General features: G+C 42.5%; 2 long non-coding RNA genes across 2 annotated transcripts in view; one reads left to right on the forward strand and one right to left on the reverse strand.

Moving 5' to 3' along the window:
- LOC133231703 (uncharacterized) overlaps nucleotides 1-20,458 on the forward strand; it is a 95,970-nt gene that overhangs the window by 55,440 nt on the left and 20,072 nt on the right. The window contains exons 4-5 of the long non-coding RNA XR_009731205.1: nucleotides 4,722-4,790; nucleotides 19,965-20,067. This is a non-coding gene — a long non-coding RNA (uncharacterized LOC133231703). The remainder of the gene's footprint in view (nucleotides 1-4,721; nucleotides 4,791-19,964; nucleotides 20,068-20,458) is intronic.
- On the reverse strand, nucleotides 12,402-14,381 carry LOC133231704 (uncharacterized). Its single transcript, XR_009731207.1, has 2 exons — nucleotides 13,657-14,381; nucleotides 12,402-12,950 (listed from the first exon to the last, which is right to left on the reverse strand). It is a non-coding gene; the product is annotated as an uncharacterized LOC133231704 (long non-coding RNA).

Here is a 20,458-nt window from a genome sequence, read left to right on the forward strand (position 1 = left end):
AGCAAGATTATGTTCAAAATCTTTCAAGCTAGCAGTACCTGAACTTGGAACTTCCAAAGTCCAAGCTGGGTTTAGAAAAGGCAGAGGAACCAGGGATCAAATTGCCAACATTCATTGGCTAATGGAGACAGCAAAGGAATTCCAGAAAAACATCTAATTCTGCTTCACTGACTAAAGCCGTTTTACTGCATGAATCACAACAAACTGTGGAAAATTCTTAAACAGATGGGAATACCAGACCACCTTATCTGTCCCCTGAGAAACCTGTATGGGGGTCAAGAAGCAACAGTTAGAACCTTACATGGAACAACAGACTGGAAAAGAGTATGATAAGGCTGTATATTGTCATTCTACTTATTTCATTTATATGCAGAGTACATCATGCGAAATGCCAGGCTGGTGAATCACAAGCTGGAATCAAGATTGTGGGGAGAAATATTGGCAACTTCAAAAATGCAGATAATACCACTCTAACGGCAGAAAGTGAAGACGAACTAAAGAGCCTCTTGATGAGGGTCAAAGAGGAGAGTGAAAAAGCTGGGTTAAAACTCAACATTCAAAAAATTAAAATCATGGCATCCAGTCCCATCATTTTATGGCAAATAGAAGGGGAAAAAGAGGAAGCAGTGACAGACTGTATTTACTTGAGCTCCAAAATCACTGCAAATGGTGACTGCAGCCATGAAGTTAAAAGATGCTTGTTCTTTGGAAGGAAAGCTATGATAAACCTAGACAGTGTTAAAGACCAGAGACATCATTTTGCCTACAAAGGTCCATGTAGTCAAAGCTATGGTTTTTCTAGGGCTCATGTATGGATGTCAGAGTCGGTCCATAAAGAAGGCTGAGCACTGAGTTTATGCTTTTGAATTGTGGTGCTGGAGAAGACTCCTGAGAGTTCCCTAGACTGCAAGGAGATCAAACCTGTCAATCCTAAAGGAAATCAACCCTGAATATTCATTGGAAGGACTGTTGCTGAAGTTGAGGCTCCGATACTTTGGCCACCTGATGTGAAGAACGACTCATTGGAAAAGACCCTGATGCTGGGAAAGATTGAAGGCAAAAGGAGAAGAGGGCAGCAGAGGATGAGATGATTAGATAGTATCAGCTACTCAATGGACATGAATTTGAGCAAACTCCGGGAGACAGCGGAGGACAGGAGCACCTGGCATGCTGTGGTCCATGGGATCCCAAAGAGTCAGGCAGGACTTAGCAACAGAATAACAACATACACATTATCTTATCCAAAGTTCACCACAGCCTTATGAGGTTGATATTATCAGTGACCCCATTTCACAAATGAGGAAACAAAGACTTTCAATCAAGTCAGTGGAAAGTCCCAGACTGCCACCCAAGTATATTTAAGTCAGCCCTGTGCTTTTAATCTCTAAGCTATGATTAGGAAATTAAATCTAAGCAAGATCATTTATTTATACCATTGCCTTGTTTCAGAAAGGATTTCAGGCATCTAGTTAAGTAACTCGTCCAAGATTACCCAGACAGTAAGTGGCAGAGCCAGGAATCAAATCTCTTTCTTTCACAAACTATATAAACTGAGATAACGCAGATGTAGACCCACATTATATATTTCCTCATAGCCATGAGAAGGGGAAGTGGGGACATTTTCTTTGGCTTTCATTTTCATTCTGGTTGAATCTGTTCTCAGCATTAGAGCTCCTTGCTGTATCTTTTGAGAAAGGATGAACAGAAGAAGAGGGATTCAGGGATAACAGGTCTGGGCAGTAAGTACATGGGCTGCCCATGGTGAGCAAATGAAAAGGCCTCAGATATTGTGAGAAATGTGCCTGGTACATGGCAGGCAGCATAGCTTAATAAATAAACAGAGTTCAGGAGGAAGGGGAAGAAAGAGCGAGGAGAGCGTGAAGTGAACAGACGAGGAAGACCTGGGAAGCCAGGTATTAGAGGAAGTAGAGGGAAGGCAAAGGGGATGGGGAAGGGAACGCGTACCTGTTCAAGAGTGAGAATAAAAATAATAATTGAATGCTGTGTACAAGGTTTTGCAGAAGAAAAGTATAAAAGGTAAATACCACCAAAATGGCTGTTAGGAAAGCAACAACAACAACAACACCTCATATCCTAAAGTATTTCAAATTAGGGACAGTCCCTTCAAGTCTGAGTAACAGTTTCATCAATCCCTCGAAGTCCTTTCTTTTTGAATGTAGCATTGTCCCTCTTTAGCCAAATACTTAATCCATCTATTTGGGCCCCAAAGACCCAATCCAAACAGGATTGTGTGGAAAAAATGGTCTTTTCTTGGGCATTCCCTGGCAATCCAGTGGTTAGGATTCAGCGCTTTCACAGCTGGGGCCTGGGTTTAATCCTGCTCAGGGAACTAAGACCCCACAGGCTTCATGGCCAAAATAAAAAGTCTTTTCTTGGCAATCACTTAAAAAAACAAATAGGATGAAACATACACTCATATTTTGGTATGTGCCTAAAAAGTGGAACATTTATTTGCTCTCAGTTTGAATTATTACAAAAACATTGCAGAACTTGTTCTTAATCTTTTTTTTTTTTTTAAACGAAGGAGCCTGTCTCAATTTAGTATCCTTAACCAAATATGCTTTAGTCTCAGGGCAAGAACTGGCTATAAAGAAAATTTAACTCTTTTAAGAGTTAAATTTAGTGAAATCTTTAGCCCTGGCTATCCACTGAAAGCTAACTATGGAGGCAAGATGCATTTGAAATTCTTCTCATTAAGAACCATGATGTTTTACTTAAGGTGGACTTGGTCACTCTGGATAATGTGAAACAGAAGTTACTTATTGAGAGGCAAGGACAGGAAGAGGAAATGGCTGACCGGTAACTAGAGTTCTCCAAAGGTGATAGGTACATTTATTAATCTCCTGGGACCTATATTCAGCTAGCAACTTGATCTGACTAGCATGTGTGCTGAGTAATGTTTAAATCATTAGAGTGCATACATACGGACTTAACATCACAGGAATTTATTTCCTCCCCCTGCCCTTCTCTCTAGACATTTCCTTTTCTTCCTAAACTATGCAAACAACATTCAAAAACAGCAATCCAATTCAGACTTGTTGGGTAGACTCTCATGGAATATTGATCATGAGAACTTCTCTTTTTTTCCACCAGACATGGACAAAGAGTTCTCTGTTGTAAGTAAATTAATCCCAGGCAAAGAAATTTCCACATCTTGAGTTTAGTTTGGAATTCTTCCTTCTTTCTTCAATGGTGGCTTAATGTATATATTTTATTTTTAAATATAGGTAATTAAATATGTATATTTTTGAAAGAAGGTTTATTCAGGGAGAACACACATATAGACAGAGGGTGGGCCATCTCAGAAGGTGAGGGAAGCATGTATATGTTTTAATTGGAGTATAGACGCTTTACAATGTTGTGTTAGTTTCTGCTGTACAACAATGTGAATCAGCTGTTGCTGCTGCTGCTGCTAAGTCGCTTCAGTCCTGTCCGACTCTGTGCGACCCCATAGATGGCAGCCCACCAGGCTCCCCCGTCCCTGGGATTCTCCAGGCAAGAACACTGGAGTGGGTTGCCATTTCCTTCTCCAATGCATGAAAGTGAGAAGTGAAAGTGAAGTCGCTCAGTCGTGTCCGACCCTCAGCAACCCCATGGACTGGAGCCTACCAGGCTCCTCCATCCATGGGATTTTCCAGGCAAGAGTACTGGAGTGGGGTGCCATTGTAAGTATACATATATCCCCTCCCTCTTGAGCCTCCTTCCACTACCCCATATTATATATTTTTTAATGTAAGCAAGTTACTCTTGTTTTAAGGATTAAAAAAAAAAACCTGAGATAATTGAAGGAGCTGCAAATTTAACAAAGTAAACAGCAAAATCATGAGGTTCTCGAACTGTATGTGATAGAAAATGTTTCATAATAGCCAGCGGCTAAAAGCCTGACCTAAATTGAATTTAATCCTTCATTGATTACTTTGTAAAACCTCAGGTGTAACACAAACAATAGCCCTGACACACTGATGCAACAGAAGCACAGATATATTAGACTTTAGTGCCCAGTAAAATGATATGAGATGTAAAAGATCTGTGCTCTGATACTATTTTTAAAATTGTGATGTTCTCAGCTCTGAGAACCCCTGAAAGAAAAATGACTCATTTTCTAAATGCATTTTTGTAAGCGAAGTGGATTTTGAATTTAATGGTGACATTTAGTCATTATAAAGCAGACAATTTCATCAAGAGTAATTTGATATTTATAACAGCGTCATTGTCGATTAAATTTGTAAAGAGTAAAAGTGAATCAAAAGTCCTCGATGAGCAAAGAAAGAGAAGTGGAAACTGTAATGGGGTTGTCAGCTGTTAAGAGAGAAGAAAACCAAAGGAAGGTTGTAGTTTTTGTAGTTGCTCATTTTTAATTCCATTGATCTTTAGGTGTGCATCGTGATAGAACCAAAGGCCCAAAGAACGAGGTAAATGTATAAAAATTCAGATTACTTGATGGCCAAATCTTCTTGTGGATTTCATTGTCTCTCTTATTTTTCTCTTTGACTTACTCATCTAATAGACTAGTTTCTCTTCTGCAAAGGTTTCCTCAAGATTTTGTTTTGTAGCAATTTTTGGTTGGTGATCCGTCCTTGAAAGAGAGTTGTTTACTACATTCTAAAAAAGCCACAAAGAAGGAGTGTTTCCATTGTCCTTTGGTTACACATTTCTGTCTATTCAAATTGTGAACTAACTTGCTTTTCTGTTCCTTGTAGGCTATAGCCTCATATGCTCTGTACTACCTCCTGAGGACAATGCAGGTATTGTAAATGTCAGAAACATATGTAAGTAATCAAACTCCATTGTATCAAATATTGTGCCAAGAATGTATTTTTCACACATGGTGTGTTAGTGAAGAAATAAAACTTGGAAAATAAACTGTTTTCTATTATGTAGAAAATGGTAGGTGCCCCAGGGCAAAACTTAATTGATACTTAGGCGTAACCTATTGATTTTTAATTGAAAGCTTGTTTATTTTAAAGTGTAAATCTATGAGCTAAACCACATTTTGAGCCTAAGGATTCATGACTGGAATAAGCTTAATGCTGAATTAGCTCTTAGAAAATGTTCTTTCTTAGAATAATAGCATTAGCTCCCAAATATATTTTCTTTGGTAGCTTTATTGCACCCAAAACAAAATTAGTGACATTTGACGATAGCATAAAACATTTACCTTAATTAATAATAGTACGTATTTGAGCATAAAGTATGTTCAATAATTGTTTCCTGAGATCTCAGCATCTGGAAATGCATTCACAATGTCGCCTGACCAGCAAACAAATATTTCATTTTGAGGACTGAAAAGATGAAGCTTTAACCCTTAATTATCCAGCCTATGTTTTACAGAAACTATAGTATATTGCTGTAAGTTCTTTTTTTTCTTTATTTTCTTTGGGAATGTCTGCTTTGAATTTTCATTTATTCCTTGGGGTTTGTGGTTTGGTAAAGCACAGTGGCAAATACATTTACCTAAAAAATTTTTCTAAAGTTTTTTTTTTTTTTCTCATGACTCTTTTAACTCCCCAATTGAAATTTTAGAAGATCAAAGGGAAAGTAAGCAATAAATGCTAATTTTTTTTAAGGATAAAAGAACAGACTGCCTAGCTCATTTACTTCTAATTAAGGCCTGCATGAAACCATAAAAATGGAAATGTGTTTATGTAACCCACTTAAAAGCTAACCAGTGCACAGAAAACAGCCCTCACTGGGTGTGTCAACACACAATTTTGTAATATAAGAAAAGAAAAAATGATACGAAAAATAAAGATTCAATGGCTGGTCTCTTTTCTTAAAACAATTTTCCTCTACTAAAAACATGAGTACCCAAATCAACTAAGTTAATATCTGCAGATGCTGTTTTGCCTCTAGGTATTAAGATAAAACAATAATAAACACACGTGCAAAGAAATTGATTTCTTTTTTCACCCATAGCTATTTAGCAGTCAGTTGTGTGCCAGACCCTGTGTTTATCCTAGCCAAGGCCCAATCAAGTCCCTCTGCTGTTAAATTATAATATATCTTTAAATTATTTATTTATTTATTAGGCTGTGCCTAGTCTCTTAGTTACCCATTCCAGTGTTCTTGCCCGGAGAATCCCAGGGACGGGGGAGCCTGGTGGGCTGCCATCTCAGGGGTCGCACAGAGTCGGACACAACTGAAGCGACTTAGCAGCAGCAGCAGCAGCAGTCTCTTAGTTGCAGCATGTGGGTTTAGTTCCCTGACCAGGCATTAAACCCAGGCACCCTGCACCGCGTCCAGTCTTAGCCACTGGACCACCAGGGAAGTCCCTATAAGTGTATCTTTAGACAGTCTTTCATTTTCAACCCATTGTTTCATTAAAATTCATATTCTTGTAGACATTTTTCTCTCATGTTGAAGGCTAAGTATAATTTTTATTAAAAAGTTGATTTTGTTTACTTATTTTTCGGCTGCACTGCATGGCTTATGGGATCTTGGTTCCCCAACCAGGTATGGAACTTGGGCGCCCGGCAGTGAGAGCCCTGAGTCCAGATCACTAGACTGCCAGAGAATGCCGGGAAAAGGTTAATTTTAGATCTTCCACCATAGTGACTTAATCTGAAAATGTTCATTCACGTTGTTCCAAGTAAATTATCCTGATTTTCAGGGCTGAGTTCTGAGATTGTCAGTCCTGTTTAAGCCACTGTCTGCTGAGTTATTAAGATATCTGTGACTGTAAGACCCTGTAGGTCAGTGTACTACATTTATTTATTTATGGATGCTCTGGGTATTCATTGCAGTGTGTGGGCTTCTTATTGTGGTAGCTTCTCTAGCTGTGGAATGTGGGGCCTAGAGCACGAGGGCTTTAATAGTTGCAGCACATGGGCTCAGTAGTTGTGGTGCTTGGGCTTAGTTGCTCCCTGGCATGTAGGAACTTCCCGGACCAGGAATTGAACCCATGTCCCCTGCATTGGCAGGTGGATTCTTAGCCACTGGGGACTACCAGGGAAGTCCTCAGTGTATTACTTTGATCAGAGATTTTTTGCCCAACCAAGAGGACTAAATTTGACTTCTATTCAAAATTATAAGTCATTTGGTGGCAATATACACTCTTCTTTCTGGGATATTTGCCTATATCCTTGTCAGTGCTAATCCCTCTTTTTGGTATAGAACTTTAGACTTCTAGCATTTTAATTTTCATAGCTATCCTCCCTCTACCATGTGCAATGGTCTGTTTTTTAGTATTCAGACTGGACTTTCTAGATTTTTTCTTAACTTTAGAGTCAGACCCTTATTTTGGCTCCTTGATTTGAATTCTCTAATTCTGGTGAGATAAAGGATTCTCCAGTGTTAAACTAAGATGTCTCCAGGGTAACAGAGCAGAGAAGTGGTAGAATATGCTAAAGAGGGCTCTGAGCTATTTCAAATATTATGTGGAAAGCACCCAGGAATAATCAAAGGCACTATAGAATATCAAAGAAAAGCACTCTGAATGAACCTATGTTGAAGAAATGAAATGCATGTAAAAGAGCCAACATGCTATCTTTCGTGTAACAAAAAGGGGGAAATAAAAAATATATCCATATTTGATGATATTTGCACGAGAAACAATGGAAGAATACAAAAATAATAAAAATTTTTAGCCACGAAGTAAAAGAACTTAAGGGGGAAAAGGGAAGGCATAGACTATTTTGTATATACCTTTTTATTTAGTGTGACTTTTTAAAAATGGTATTTTTATTTATTTGGCAACTCCGGGTGTTGGTTGCGGCATGCTGGGATATTTTTTAATTGCAGCATGTGGGATCTTTAATGCAGCACGTCTACTCTTAGTTGCAGCACGAGGGAGCTAGTTTCTCAACCCAAGATCGAACCTGAGCCCGCTGTGTTGGCAGCACGGAGTCTTAGCCATTGGACCACCAGGGAAGTCCCTATTTAGCTTGACTTTCGAAACTAAATACATGAAATGCAAAATTATATTAAAAATTATTTGGAAGACAGGTAGATTGGGATCAGTAGATTGGGATCTATAAAGTTATCTTTAAGCTATCTGGGTAGATCCTCATGCCAACTGCTTCTACTAGCCCTATGAATCCTCAGCCTTCTGCTAAGGTACTAAATTCTTGGCACCTGTATATGATGTAGGTGACAGAAAACCCAACTCAAATTGATCTCAGCAAAAAAGAAGTTTATTGACTGCGGTAAGCTAGAAAGTCCAGGCATAGATCTTAAGGCACAGCTTGACTCAAGCATTAAACTAGAAAACACTGGGATCCAGTCCTCAGCTTCTTAACAGAATTAGTTCTGTTCTGTAGTTGCCAAGGAAATGGTCCCTGGCCACTACAGGCTATCAACATCACAACAACCAATTACACTTTTCCTCTAATAGCTCCAATGAAAGTCCCAGAATTGAGTCTTGTGGGTTTTGACTGGCCTGTTTTGAATCATGTGCTTATATCCCAACCAATCACGGTAAGGTAGGAGATAGCATGCCGTCTTGGCTGCGTCTCGGTCACATACTCACTGTGGAAGCAGGAACAAATGAGCTTCAAGGGAAGTTCATAAAGAGAGAATTCCCCAAGCTTAAACCAAGGTATATTGCCAGGAAGGGTTGTTGTTGTTGTTGTTTTAATTTTTCTTTATTTACTTTTGGCTGTGCAGTGGCCACAGGACTGGAAAAAGTCAGTTTTCATTCCAATCCCAAAGAAAGGCAATGCCAAAGAATGCTCAAACTACCGCACAATTGCACTCATCTCACATGCTAGTAAAGTAATGCTCAAAATTCTCCAAGCCAGGCTTCAGCAATATGTGAACCGTGAACTTCCTGATGTTCAAGCTGGTTTTAGAAAAGGCAGAGGAACCAGAGATCAAATTGCCAACATCTGCTGCATCATGGAAAAAGCAAGAGAGTTCCAGAAAAACATCTATTTCTGCTTTATTGACTATGCCAAAGCCTTTGACTGTGTGGATCACAATAAACTGTGGAAAATTCTGAAAGAGATGGGAATACCATGACCTGCCTCTTGAGAAACCTATATGCAGGTCAGGAAGCAACAGTTAGAACTGGACATGGAACAACAGACTGGTTCCAAATAGGAAAAGGAGTCCGTCAAGGCTGTATATTGTCACCCTGTTTATTTAACTTACATGCAGAGTACATCATGAGAAACGCTGGACTGGAAGAAACACAAGCTGGAATCAAGATTGCCAGGAGAAATATCAATAACCTCAGATATGCAGATGACAGCACCCTTATGGCAGAAAGTGAAGAGGAACTCAAAAGCCTCTTGATGAAAGTGAAAGTGGAGAGTGAAAAAGTTGGCTTAAAACTCAACATTCAGAAAACGAAGATCATGGCATCTGGTCCCATCACTTCATGGGAAATAGATGGGGAAAGAGTGGAAACAGTGTCAGACTTTATTTTTCTAGGCTCCAAAATCACTACAGATGGTGACTGCAGCCATGAAATTAAAAGACGCTTACTCCTTGGAAGGAAAGTTATGACCAACTTAGCATTTTCAAAAGCAGAGACATTACTTTGCCAACAAAGGTTCATCTAGTCAAGGCTATGGTTTTTCCTGTGGTCATGTATGGATGTGAGAGTTGGACTGTGAAGAAGGCTGAGCACCAAAGAATTAATGCTTTTGAACTGTGGTGTTGGAGAAGACTCTTGAGAGTCCCTTGGACTGCAAGGAGATCCAACCAGTCCATTCTGAAGGAGATCAGCCCTGGGATTTCTTTGGAGGGAATGATGCTAAAGCTGAAAGTCCGGTACTTTGGCCACCTCATGAGAAGAGTTGACTCATTGGAAAGGACTCTGATGCTGGGAGGGATTGGGGGCAGGAGGAGAAGGGGACGACAGAGGATGAGATGGCTGGATGGCATCACTGACTCGATGGACTTGAGTCTGAGTGAACTCTGGGAGTTGGTGATGGACAGGGAGGCCTGGGGTGCTGCGATTCATGGGGTTGCAAAGAGTCGGACACGACTGAGCGACTGATGTGATCTGTGCTGGGTCTTCAGTGCTGTTCGGGCTTTCTCTAGTTGAGGCGAGCAGGGGCCGCTCTCTAGTTGCGGTGCGCAGGCTTCTTTCTCATTGTGATGGCCCCGCAGCTTGTGGAATCTTTCCGGACTTGAGATTGAAGCCGTGTCCCCTGCATTGACAGGCAGGTGCCCAGTCACTGGACCACCAGGGAAGTCTGTGAGGAAGGATGTCAAATGCTGGGCTCAAAACGTTCCCCACAGCACCCCATCAGGAAGACCCCCGCCATCCCTTAGGGACCCTCAGTGCTTGCTCCCACCAGACAGCTCCAGTGGTGGTGCTGGTGTGTAGTCGTTCAGTCGTGTCCGACTCTTGCGACCCCATGGACTGTATCCCACCAGGCTCCTCCGTCCATGGGATTTTTCAGGCAAGAATACTAGAGTGGGTTGCCATTTCCTTCTCCAAGGGAATCTTCTGGACCCAGGAATCGAACCCGGGTCTCCTATATTGCAGGCAGATTCTTTACCTACTGAGCTACGGAGGGAAACCTCCAGTTGTGGCGAGATAACCAAAAGTAGCTTTTTAAAAAAGAGATTTGCAACTCTAGAATTAAAATGAGTTTCTCGGCCTGAAATACGTGAGGCAGAGAACATTTTATTTTTCAAAGCAGGTCGGAAAAGTTGCTGTGTTAATCAAGGAAGCTGCTAAGTCACTTCAGTTTTGTCCGACTTTGTGCGACCCCATAGACGGCGGCCCACCAGGCTCCCCCATCCCTGGGATTCTCCAGGCAAGAACACTGGAGTGGGTTGCCATTTTCTTCCCCAATGCATGAAAGTGAAAAGTGAAAGTGAAGTCGCTCAGTCGAGTCCGACTGTTAGCAACCCCATGGTCTGCAGCCTACCAGGCTCCTCTGTCCATGGGATTTTCCAGGCAAGAGTACTGGAGTGGGGTGCCATTGCCTTCTCTGAATCAAAGAAGACCAAAAGTTAAATAAAAATTGTTTATATCCCAAAGACTGAAACAATTTACAGTCGGCAGTTTCATAGAACTGTCTGTCTTGAGTTAGACAACGAACTCTTCTTTGTGTGATTCTTTTCTTATAAAAGTTGGGTCATTGTTTGGCCTTTAAACCTTCTTTAATGTGTATTAATTCTGAACAGTGACCGTAGCCAGTTTATAAATAAATCAATAAGTACTCCACAAGGAAAAGACTGAAAGGAGGCATTCTTTCCAGGCAAGGCTCTGCCCTGTTATTCCATGACAGATCTCAATTAGCTTTCTGCTGCCCCTGTGCATTAGCGAAGTCGGCAGTGGGCACAAAGAACTGCCGGTAAGTCCAGGGAAGATTTCCATTTTGTCTTCATTTTTGGCGTTGCTGGAACATTTCAGTCCAGGACACATAATCAGTTCGAGTGCATGAATAAAACTCTACTATATATAGTATGAGTGAATTCCAGGATGCAAACTATATAGAGTTGAGCTAAGAAAACAAGTTCAGTGTCATGTTACTCAGCTTGGCAACGTTTAGAACACTAAACAGTCCTTTCCAGTCATTCTTGGTTGGACGCTGGCCCTCACGGTGCCTCCGTGGTTCACCCTGACTCTCAGCTGGCCTGTTTTCATAAGTCTCTTTTTGGACTCGGGCCAAGTGGGAGCTGCTTCTGTCTGACTTCCATGTACCCAGATGGCTCTAGGTTTTCTAAGCAGGAAGAGCTCAGGACAGCAATCTGGTTGGGGAATTGCCTGGAATTTTTTGGGGGGTTACTTGGAGGGTGTGATGGAGACTACAGAGGAGACAGGGCTGCAGAGCTCACCCCAGGCTATGTTTTGGTGCTGCCACTACCTGTTTGCATACCTGTTTTCTTATCTTGCAAACACTGCTTATTCTGGCAGGCACTTGTCCAGCCAGTGAAGCCAAGATCACTCAACAGAAAGTCTCTGAATTTTGTCTGAATTGCCTGTTTCCATCAGCAGGGCCATAAGGGGTCCTGTGAGCATTTATTTGGATACTGGAAGTGTCAAAATGAACCAGATGGTCCTTGTCCCAAGTTGTTCACAGTCTAGAGGGGAGTGGGGAAAAAGAAATATACAAAAACAAACAAAAATAAGACATATGACTATACCTTATTGGTGCTTTATAGAAGTAACAGTGTGGGCCAAGGGGAAGTCCATATACCTCAGATTGCTCTATTTGTATCTCTCTAGTCTAGGACTTCCCAGGTAGCACAGTGGTAAAGAATCTGCCTACCAATGCAGAAGATGTGGGTTCAATCCCTGGGTTAGAAAGATCCCCTAGGGTAGGAAATGGCAACCCACTCCAATATCCTTGCCTGGAAAATCCCATGGAAAAGGAGCCTGGCGGGTTACAGTCCATGGGGTCGCAAAGAGACGGACGTGACTGGGCATGCATGCATGCTCAAGTCTAGAGCAACTCATACTTCATTTTCCCCCCACATTCAGCTCATTTCACAGATATTTATTGAGTGTTGACTGCTTATTACTGAGGCTGGAGCTGTGTTGCACTTTCATTCTGGTTTAAGAATCAGATAATAAACAAGTCAACAAATAAGACACATAGTAATAAATCAAACAGGCTAAGTGTAGCTAGTGACTGGTCATCCGGGGAGGGAATGGACATCAAAGGAGAAAGGTTGCAACCACAGACACGAAGATCAGGAAAGGCCTTTTAGAAGCGGGCACTCGTGAGCTGAGACCTGATTGGTAAGAAATGACCAGCCACGGGGAGATCTCAGAGGAGAGCTCTGCTAACAGGTAAAACTGGAAGGCAGGAGAAAGTTTGAGGTGTTTCAGAAGTGGAAAGAAGTCCACATGACCGGAACGTAGAGTGAAGACGGAGCATGAGGTCAGAGAAATCAGCAGGGCCCCAATCATGCAGGCTGGAGACCTTGTTTGAATGCTATTCTCATTGCAATTTAGAGAGGAGGATATACTTTTCCAGTGATCAGATATGCCCGTTTCTCATCTAGGGTACTGTCTTCAGCATCTAAAGAAAACAGAATTAGTAAATAAAACATTAGCTGGTGAGGACAGAATTAGAGCAAAAGTAGGGACTTCCTTGGAGAAGGAAATGGCAACCCACTCCAGTGTTCTTGCCTGGAGAGTCCCAGGGACGGGGGAGCCTGGTGGGCTGCCGTCTATGGGGTCACACAGAGTTGGACACGACTGAAGTGACTTAGCAGGGACTTCCTTGGTGGTCCAGTGGTTAAGAATCCACCTTGTAATGCAGGAGACTCAGGTTCGATCCCTGGTCGAGGAATTAAGATCCCACATACCATGGGATCAATTAAACCCATGGACCCCAACCACTGAGCCTGAGTGTCCTAGAGCTTATGTTCCACAACAAAAGGAATCCTTCCACCACAGCTGGAGAAAGCCCACGTGCTGCAATGAACAAAGAAATAGTGCAGCCAAAAAAAAAAAAATAGAGCAAAGTTAAATGAAAGGTCTTGAGGGATATTTTACATAGTTATCAAAGCGTCCACACCACTGGAGATTTTTCCTTTTGAGTGTCAGCATGTCTGTACGAGATAGACTACCGTGCCTTGAAGAAATTTTCATTCCTCAGGTTTCCTTCTCTTTTAGGGTTGATTGTCCATCTGTCTGTATTCTTTATCACATCACCACCTTTCCTCATTGCTGTAGCTTTCAACAGAATGAGGATTCTCAGTTTGTAGATAAAATGTAATCACCTCAAAAATCTAATCAAAGCCTGTTCTACTATCGACCTTCATTGGGAGGTACGTAGTTAGGTGGTATCCCATCCGTGTGTAGTGAATGATCACCAAAATCAACCCAGAGAGGGAGATCTACCGACTTGGTCTTTTGGTCTGGAGGTGAATCTTCCTTTCAGATGTGTCACCTTAGAATCGCTAACCATACTATGAAGATGATTTTGATGTAAAAATAGAATCTTTCCCCAAAGAATCTGTTCACCTAGCAACTTTAGAACCCATACAAAACACGGAGAATACAGATTTTTTTCTTTGGGGATCTCATTTGCTCATTCAAATACGTGGAACCCCAAGCAGTACAGTGGGCACAGGGTTAAATCAGGCGCATGATGTGCTTCTAGCCCCCGAGTCTATACGGCTTTCATATGTATCTCTGGTCCTTAAAATGAACAAACTGTCTACTCACAACCTGTGTACTTCTAACTGCCCCGGATTTACAGGGTGTGCTCTCCATGCAACTTACAAATATCTGCCTTCAATTATCTCCCAAGGACTAACAGCCACCACAGCCTCTGGTTTCTCCTGTCTCCTCCCTGTTCCTTCTTCCTGCCTCCAGAGCCCTCCTTGCTGTTGCCATGACAACTGAAGTGAATAAGCCTCGGAATCTTATCTCTTACTATGGGTACGTGCCTCCCCACAAGGACGTTATTATACATTAGCCAAACTGGATTCCAGGGGCTGTCCTTTAAATTTACCATTAAATGATGTTGAAATTGGAACTCTGGAGGCAAAGATTCTGATGGAATTTGGTCAAGGACCTAAGAATTCTCAAATCTTTATTTGAAATCTTCAAAGGAACGATGTGCACTCATGACAAGGCAAGGTATAGGAATGCTTTTTGACTAACTGGGGCTTCACATCTAAATCCCAGCTTTAGTGAGTATATCTAGGGCTGGTGGAGATTCCTTTAGGCCTAAGCCAGGTTGGCTTGAGAAATCTGCTTGACCACTAAGAGACTGGAAAGATCCTCCAGCTCAAATCTGCCTTCTGGGCCCCAGGCTCTGATAGCCATCTGCCTGCCATCCGACTCATCTTCATCTTATCAGTCTTTCCATCCTACTTCTCTCTCTCTCTCTCCATAAACAGCTCCAACACCCAGCTAGTGGCCCCAGCCAGGAAACTGGGAGCCATCCTGGATTCTCCCTTGTCTTCCTCCATACCTGCCCGTGTGCATGCTAAGTCGCTTCAGTTGTGTCCGGCTCTTTGTGACCCTGTGGACTGTAGCCCGCCAGGCTCCTCAGTCCATGGGATTCTCCAGGCAAGAATACTGGAGTGGGTTGCCATGCCCTCCTCCAGGGAATCGTCTGGACCCAGGGCTCAAACACACGTCTTTTCCATCTCCTGCTTTGGGAGGTGGGTTCTTTACCACTAGTGCCTCCTGGGAAGCCTCTCTCCATACCTAGTCCTTCCCAAATTCTATGAGCTCTGCCTCTACAAAAGCTCAAACAGGTCTGCTTCTCTGCATCTCTACTCCCATCTCTTTAGAACAAAACGCAGTTAGATCTTCCGCATAGGTCATTTGAATAGCATTCTGACTCCTGACTCTTGTGCTTGATTCTACCTGTTTTCCCCTGGAGCCCTCCTCCCTAGAGCAACTAGAGTATGTATTGGAAAAGAGAAATCAGACCATATCACTTTGCTCTTTAAAAATGCTTCCTGGGACTTCTCTGGTGGTCCTATGGTTAAGAATCAGCCTGCCAACACAGGGGACATGGGTTCAGTCCCTCCTGGTCCAGGAAGATTCCACGTACTGTGGAGCAGCTAATCCCATGAGCCACAGCTACTGAGCCTGCACACCTTGAGCAGGTGCTCCGCAACAAGAGAAGCCACCACAGTGAGAAGCCAGCGTGCCAAAACTATAGAGAGAAGCCCCGCTTCCCGCAACTAGAGAAAGCCTGTGCACAGCAACGAAGACCTTGCACAGCCAAAAATTAATTAATTAAAAAAAAAGACTTAGTTCAGTTCAGTTCAGTTGCTCAGTCGTGTCTGACTCTGCAACCCCATGGACTACAGCACGCCAGGCTTCCCTGTCCATCACCAACTCCCGGAGCTTACTCAAACTCATGTCCATTGAGTCGGTGATGCCATCCAACCATCTCATCCTCTGTTGTCTCCTTCTCTCCCACCTTCAATCTTTCCCAGCATCAGGGTCTTTTCAAATGAGTCAGTTCTTCCCATCAGGTGGCCAAAGTATTGGAGTTTCAGCTTCAGCATCAGTCCTTCCAATGAATATTCAGAACTGATTTCCTTTAGGATGGACTGGTTGGATCTCCTTGCAGTCCAAAGGACTCTCAAGAGTCTTCTCCAACACCACAGTTCAAAAGCATCAATTCTTCGGTGCTCAGCTTTCCTTATAGTCCAAAACAACTCTTACTGCCTCCCATACACTTGGAATAAAATCCACATTCTTCATCCTGGCCTTCAGGGCCCTGCCTTGAATTCCCTGAGCAACTGTCTGACTTCATTCTGTACCACTCTCCACCTGCTCCCCCCCAACTCCTAGTCACACTTTCCTTCCTTCAGCACCCCGTGTGCCTTGTAAATATGTCTTTAATTTCCTCCAAGGTCAAACAGCTGCCATCATCCTGGTTTTCCCACCAAGTTCTCAACCATCAGCTTTTACCCCCTCAGTGCCTTTTGCCTGAAACACATTCCCCCTGCCTTTGCCAGCTCTTTACACAATGCTGTTTCCTTCTCAACTATGAGATCTCAGTTAAATGTCACCTTCTCTGGAGAAGGAAATGGGTACCCACTCCAATATTCTTGCCTGGAGAATTCCATGGACTGGGGAGCCAGGTGGGCTACAGTCCATGGGGTTGCAAAGGGTCAGAGGTGAATGAGCAGACACACCCATGCTTTGTGAATAGAGAAAGGACTTTGCTAATGCAGATGAGGCTGGCACTTCCTTATATATCTTTAGAATGTTAACTCTTGATAAGTTAAGTTATCTTGAAAGGAGAAGAAAATGGCAACCCTCTCCAGTACTCTTGCCTGGAAAATTCCATGGATGGAGGAGCCTGGTAGGCTGCAGTCCATGGGGTTGCAAAGAGTTGGACATGACTGAGTGACTTCACTTTCTTTCTTTCTATAGTTCCTTTTGGAGAAGGAAATTTCAACCCACTCCAATGTTCTTGCCTGGAGAAGGGCCTGGTGGGCTACAGTCTGTGGGGTTGCAAAGGGTCGGACACACACACACACATCTTGAAAGGATGATAAGAGCATTCTAAGTATCATTGGGGGAACATGAATAATAGGATTTTGGTTTCTTCATCAGACTTTTTCCAAGACAAATATACTTTTATTTTCATAGTACAAGACTCTGGGACCCTGGGAATAAAATTGGCTGCTGCTGCTGCTGCTGCTGCTAAGTCGCTTCAGTCGTGTCCGACTCTGTGCGACCCCATAGACAGCAGCCCACCAGGCTCCCCCGTCCCTGGGATTCCCCAGGCAAGAACACTGGAGTGGGTTGCCATTTCCTTCTCTAATGCATGAAAGTGAAAAGTGAAAGTGAAGTCGCTCAGTCGTGTCCAACTCTTAGCGACCCCATGGACTGCAGCCTACCAGGCTCCTCTGTCCATGGGATTTTCCAGGCAAGAGTACTGGAGTGGGGTGCCACTGCCTTCTATATGCATACAATTCTATGGAACTAAGTTCATTTTATTTTGTGAAAGCTGCTACTCTACAGAAAGATTTTGATTTAGTAGTTTGTTTTTAATCCCCCTTTGTATCTGCATTTGGTAAGGCCTAAGTTGGCAACCCACTCCAGTGTTTTAGCCTGGAGAATCCCAGGGATGGCGAAGCCTGGCGGGCTGCCATCTATGGGGTCGCACAGAGTCGGACACGACTGAAGCGACTTAGCAGCAGCAGCAGCAAGTGTGACAAAAGCTCTTCTGCAAACATAAGGCAGTACTGTGTTCTGTTGGAATCTGAGTTCATTCATTGAAAGATTTATTTTCAGGTTTACCAGTTGTTTATGTCCACTGACGTTTGAGTGTATTACTTTATATATGATGGGATTCCAGGGTGGGAATGGAGTGCTTTTTCTCTTTTAATTTTTATTTTAAAAAATTACTTAAAGTCCACTTCAGTGTTGTGGTTTATGGAGGAAAGTGTTAAATATGATATTTTAAAACATTTTTCTCTATGATTAAACATGATTTCTCAACGTCTTTTTTACTTGTATTTTGCTTTTGATATGGCCAGATATTCAGCTTGTTTTTCATAGTTCCTAATGTTTTCAGAAAAAATTTTTTTTAAATTAGTTTCCTAAAAAAAAAAAGTCATCTTCTCAGCAAGGCCTCCCCTGACCACCCTATCCAAAATTGCCATGGTCCTCTATCAATGTACCCTGTTTACTTCCTACCTAATATTTCCCAGAACATATAGCTCTTTTGTTTATTCATTTGTGTATTTACCAAGTTTTCCCAACTAGGAACGTACATTCCTTGATGCCAGGGACTATATCTGTTTTATTCATAATTGGTAGCATGTAGGAAGAACATGAGTTAAGGAGCCTGGAGGGCTGGGGTCCATAGGGTCACAAGGAGTCAGACACAACTGAAGCAACTTAGCACACATTCATGCAGGAGGAACATGAATTAATATCTGTTAGATACATGAATGATCCTGCCTGAAATTCTGAACCCAAGAAAGGAAGAAGAAACTCTTCTTCCTCGTCTTCCTTTGTACAGTTTAGGTCTAAATGGATGGAATTCCACTCAGATGGTACAAATGAAGAAATGTTAAGGAAGAGATTTTTACCTGAGGCACGCTTGGGGTTAAGACAACCAGGATGGGGACTTCCGTGGTACTCCAGTGGCTGAGACTCCATGCCCCCAATGCAGGGGGCCCAGGTTCCATCCCTGATCGGGGAACTAGATCCCACATGTTGCAACTAAAGATTCCTCATGCTGCAACTAAACCCCAGTGCAGCCAAATAGATAGATATTTTTCTAAAAAGAGAGAGAACTAGGATGAGAGATACCAAAGACTAGGAAGAGCAGGGAGAGGTTTATACCCCCAAGACAAGGGGAGGGGACGGGGTAGGGGGGCAGACAGGGGAGGGGAATGAATAAATGATGTTCCCAGAGCCCAGTGAGAACTAAATCTTTGGGGGGGCTGCCAGCTAGACATGTCATCTTGGAGGGACACAGCCACTGCCAGATTGATGGCAGCAAAGCAGGATAGGAACCCATGAAGAAATATCCCATCCTCTCTCTCCTACTCTTTTATCTCTGAGTCACGCCCCTCCTTGGCCAAAGTCAAGCCAGGGAACCAGGGAAATGAATCCATTTGTAGCCCAGTCTTCCAGAGCACAGAGCAGGTGATGTGTGGGGAATAATCAGCACAGACTTTGTCTCCTAGCACCTGGAACCCAGGCTGGTCTTGCTCCTATGACTTAGAGGTCAATCAGATTTGAAGTTTATGCTTGGAATTTAATTACCACTTACACTATTAGGCCTGAGGAAAAAAAAAACCATTTGGATTTCTAAACAACCAACTAATGAACTTGGGAACACAATTCACTAGGGCGCTGAAGCCTGCCTTTAGAGTGGACGAGTGGGTGAGATGTTTTTATTATTAATAAGCAGAGCACAGCCTACTCAGTAAAATCAAACTCTTATAATCTTATCTGGCTAACCATAAATCAAATTATGAAGCATTTCGATGCTATACATGGTATCCTCATAAAATATATGAGACTAGTAGTTGGCAAATTTGATTTCTAGGTTCTTTCAAACCAATTACAGAGAAAATAGAGCTAGACCTTTTCCTGAGGCAAAACGCTGTAAGTCTCTGAGTTCTAGTTTCCATCCTGCTCCGAACAGTTGTTGTGTGAGAATGTCCATTCCTGACTCATTTGACTCTACAAATACAGAATTGCAACCAGCTGACTTTTAAAAAATTTTATTGAAGCGTAATTGATTTACAATGTTAACCTCTGCAGAAAAGTGGCTCTGATGTATATACGTATATATATATGTTCTTTTTCATTATGGTCTGTCACGGGGTGTTAAGTTTAGTTCCTTGAGCTGTATAGCCGGACCTTGTTTTCCCATCCCATACACAATAGTTTGCATCTGCTAATCCCAGACTCGCAGTCCTTCCCTCCCTGTCTCTCCCTTGGCAACCGTGTGTTCTCTGTGTCTGGGAGTGTGTTTCCGTTTCACAGACGTGTTCATTTGTACCATATTTTAGATTCCGCGTATAAGTGATATCCTATGGTATTTGTCTCTGTCTGACTCACTTCACCTTTACTTCTCTAGGCCCATCCATGTTTCTGCAAATGGCAGGATTTCATTCTTTTTTATGGCTGACTAATACTTGGACCCAGCCGATTTCAAGGATATGGGCCAGCTTGGAGTTCTGGTAAGGTTTTACAAATGTATGCTGGGGGAAAAGGGAAAAATAAGAAGTGAGATGTAAGTCTTCCTGAAAGATGACAGCGCTGCGTGGGGGGAAAAAGTCATTTCTTTATAACTGTAGCAGTCAGACCTAGAGCTGAGTTGTGTGACTGGGGGGACTCACAATATTAATATAAACTCCTCTCTAGAAATCATTTTAGAGTGTGAGACAGTTGTATTGAATGTCTCAATAGGAGCGGAGGGGCCTTAGGACAGAGAAGAGGCTGCCGGATTTATTGTAATTAAGTGCTCGATCTGTGAATGGAGCATCGTAATAGCAAACAGCAACCTCATTTTCAATTCATTTTTCTCTTTGCTTAAAATGTCCTAAATATTGGAAACAAAAGCTACCAATA

Source organism: Bos javanicus, chromosome 19 (genome assembly GCF_032452875.1).
Source record: "Bos javanicus breed banteng chromosome 19, ARS-OSU_banteng_1.0, whole genome shotgun sequence".
Taxonomy (NCBI): domain Eukaryota; kingdom Metazoa; phylum Chordata; class Mammalia; order Artiodactyla; family Bovidae; genus Bos; species Bos javanicus.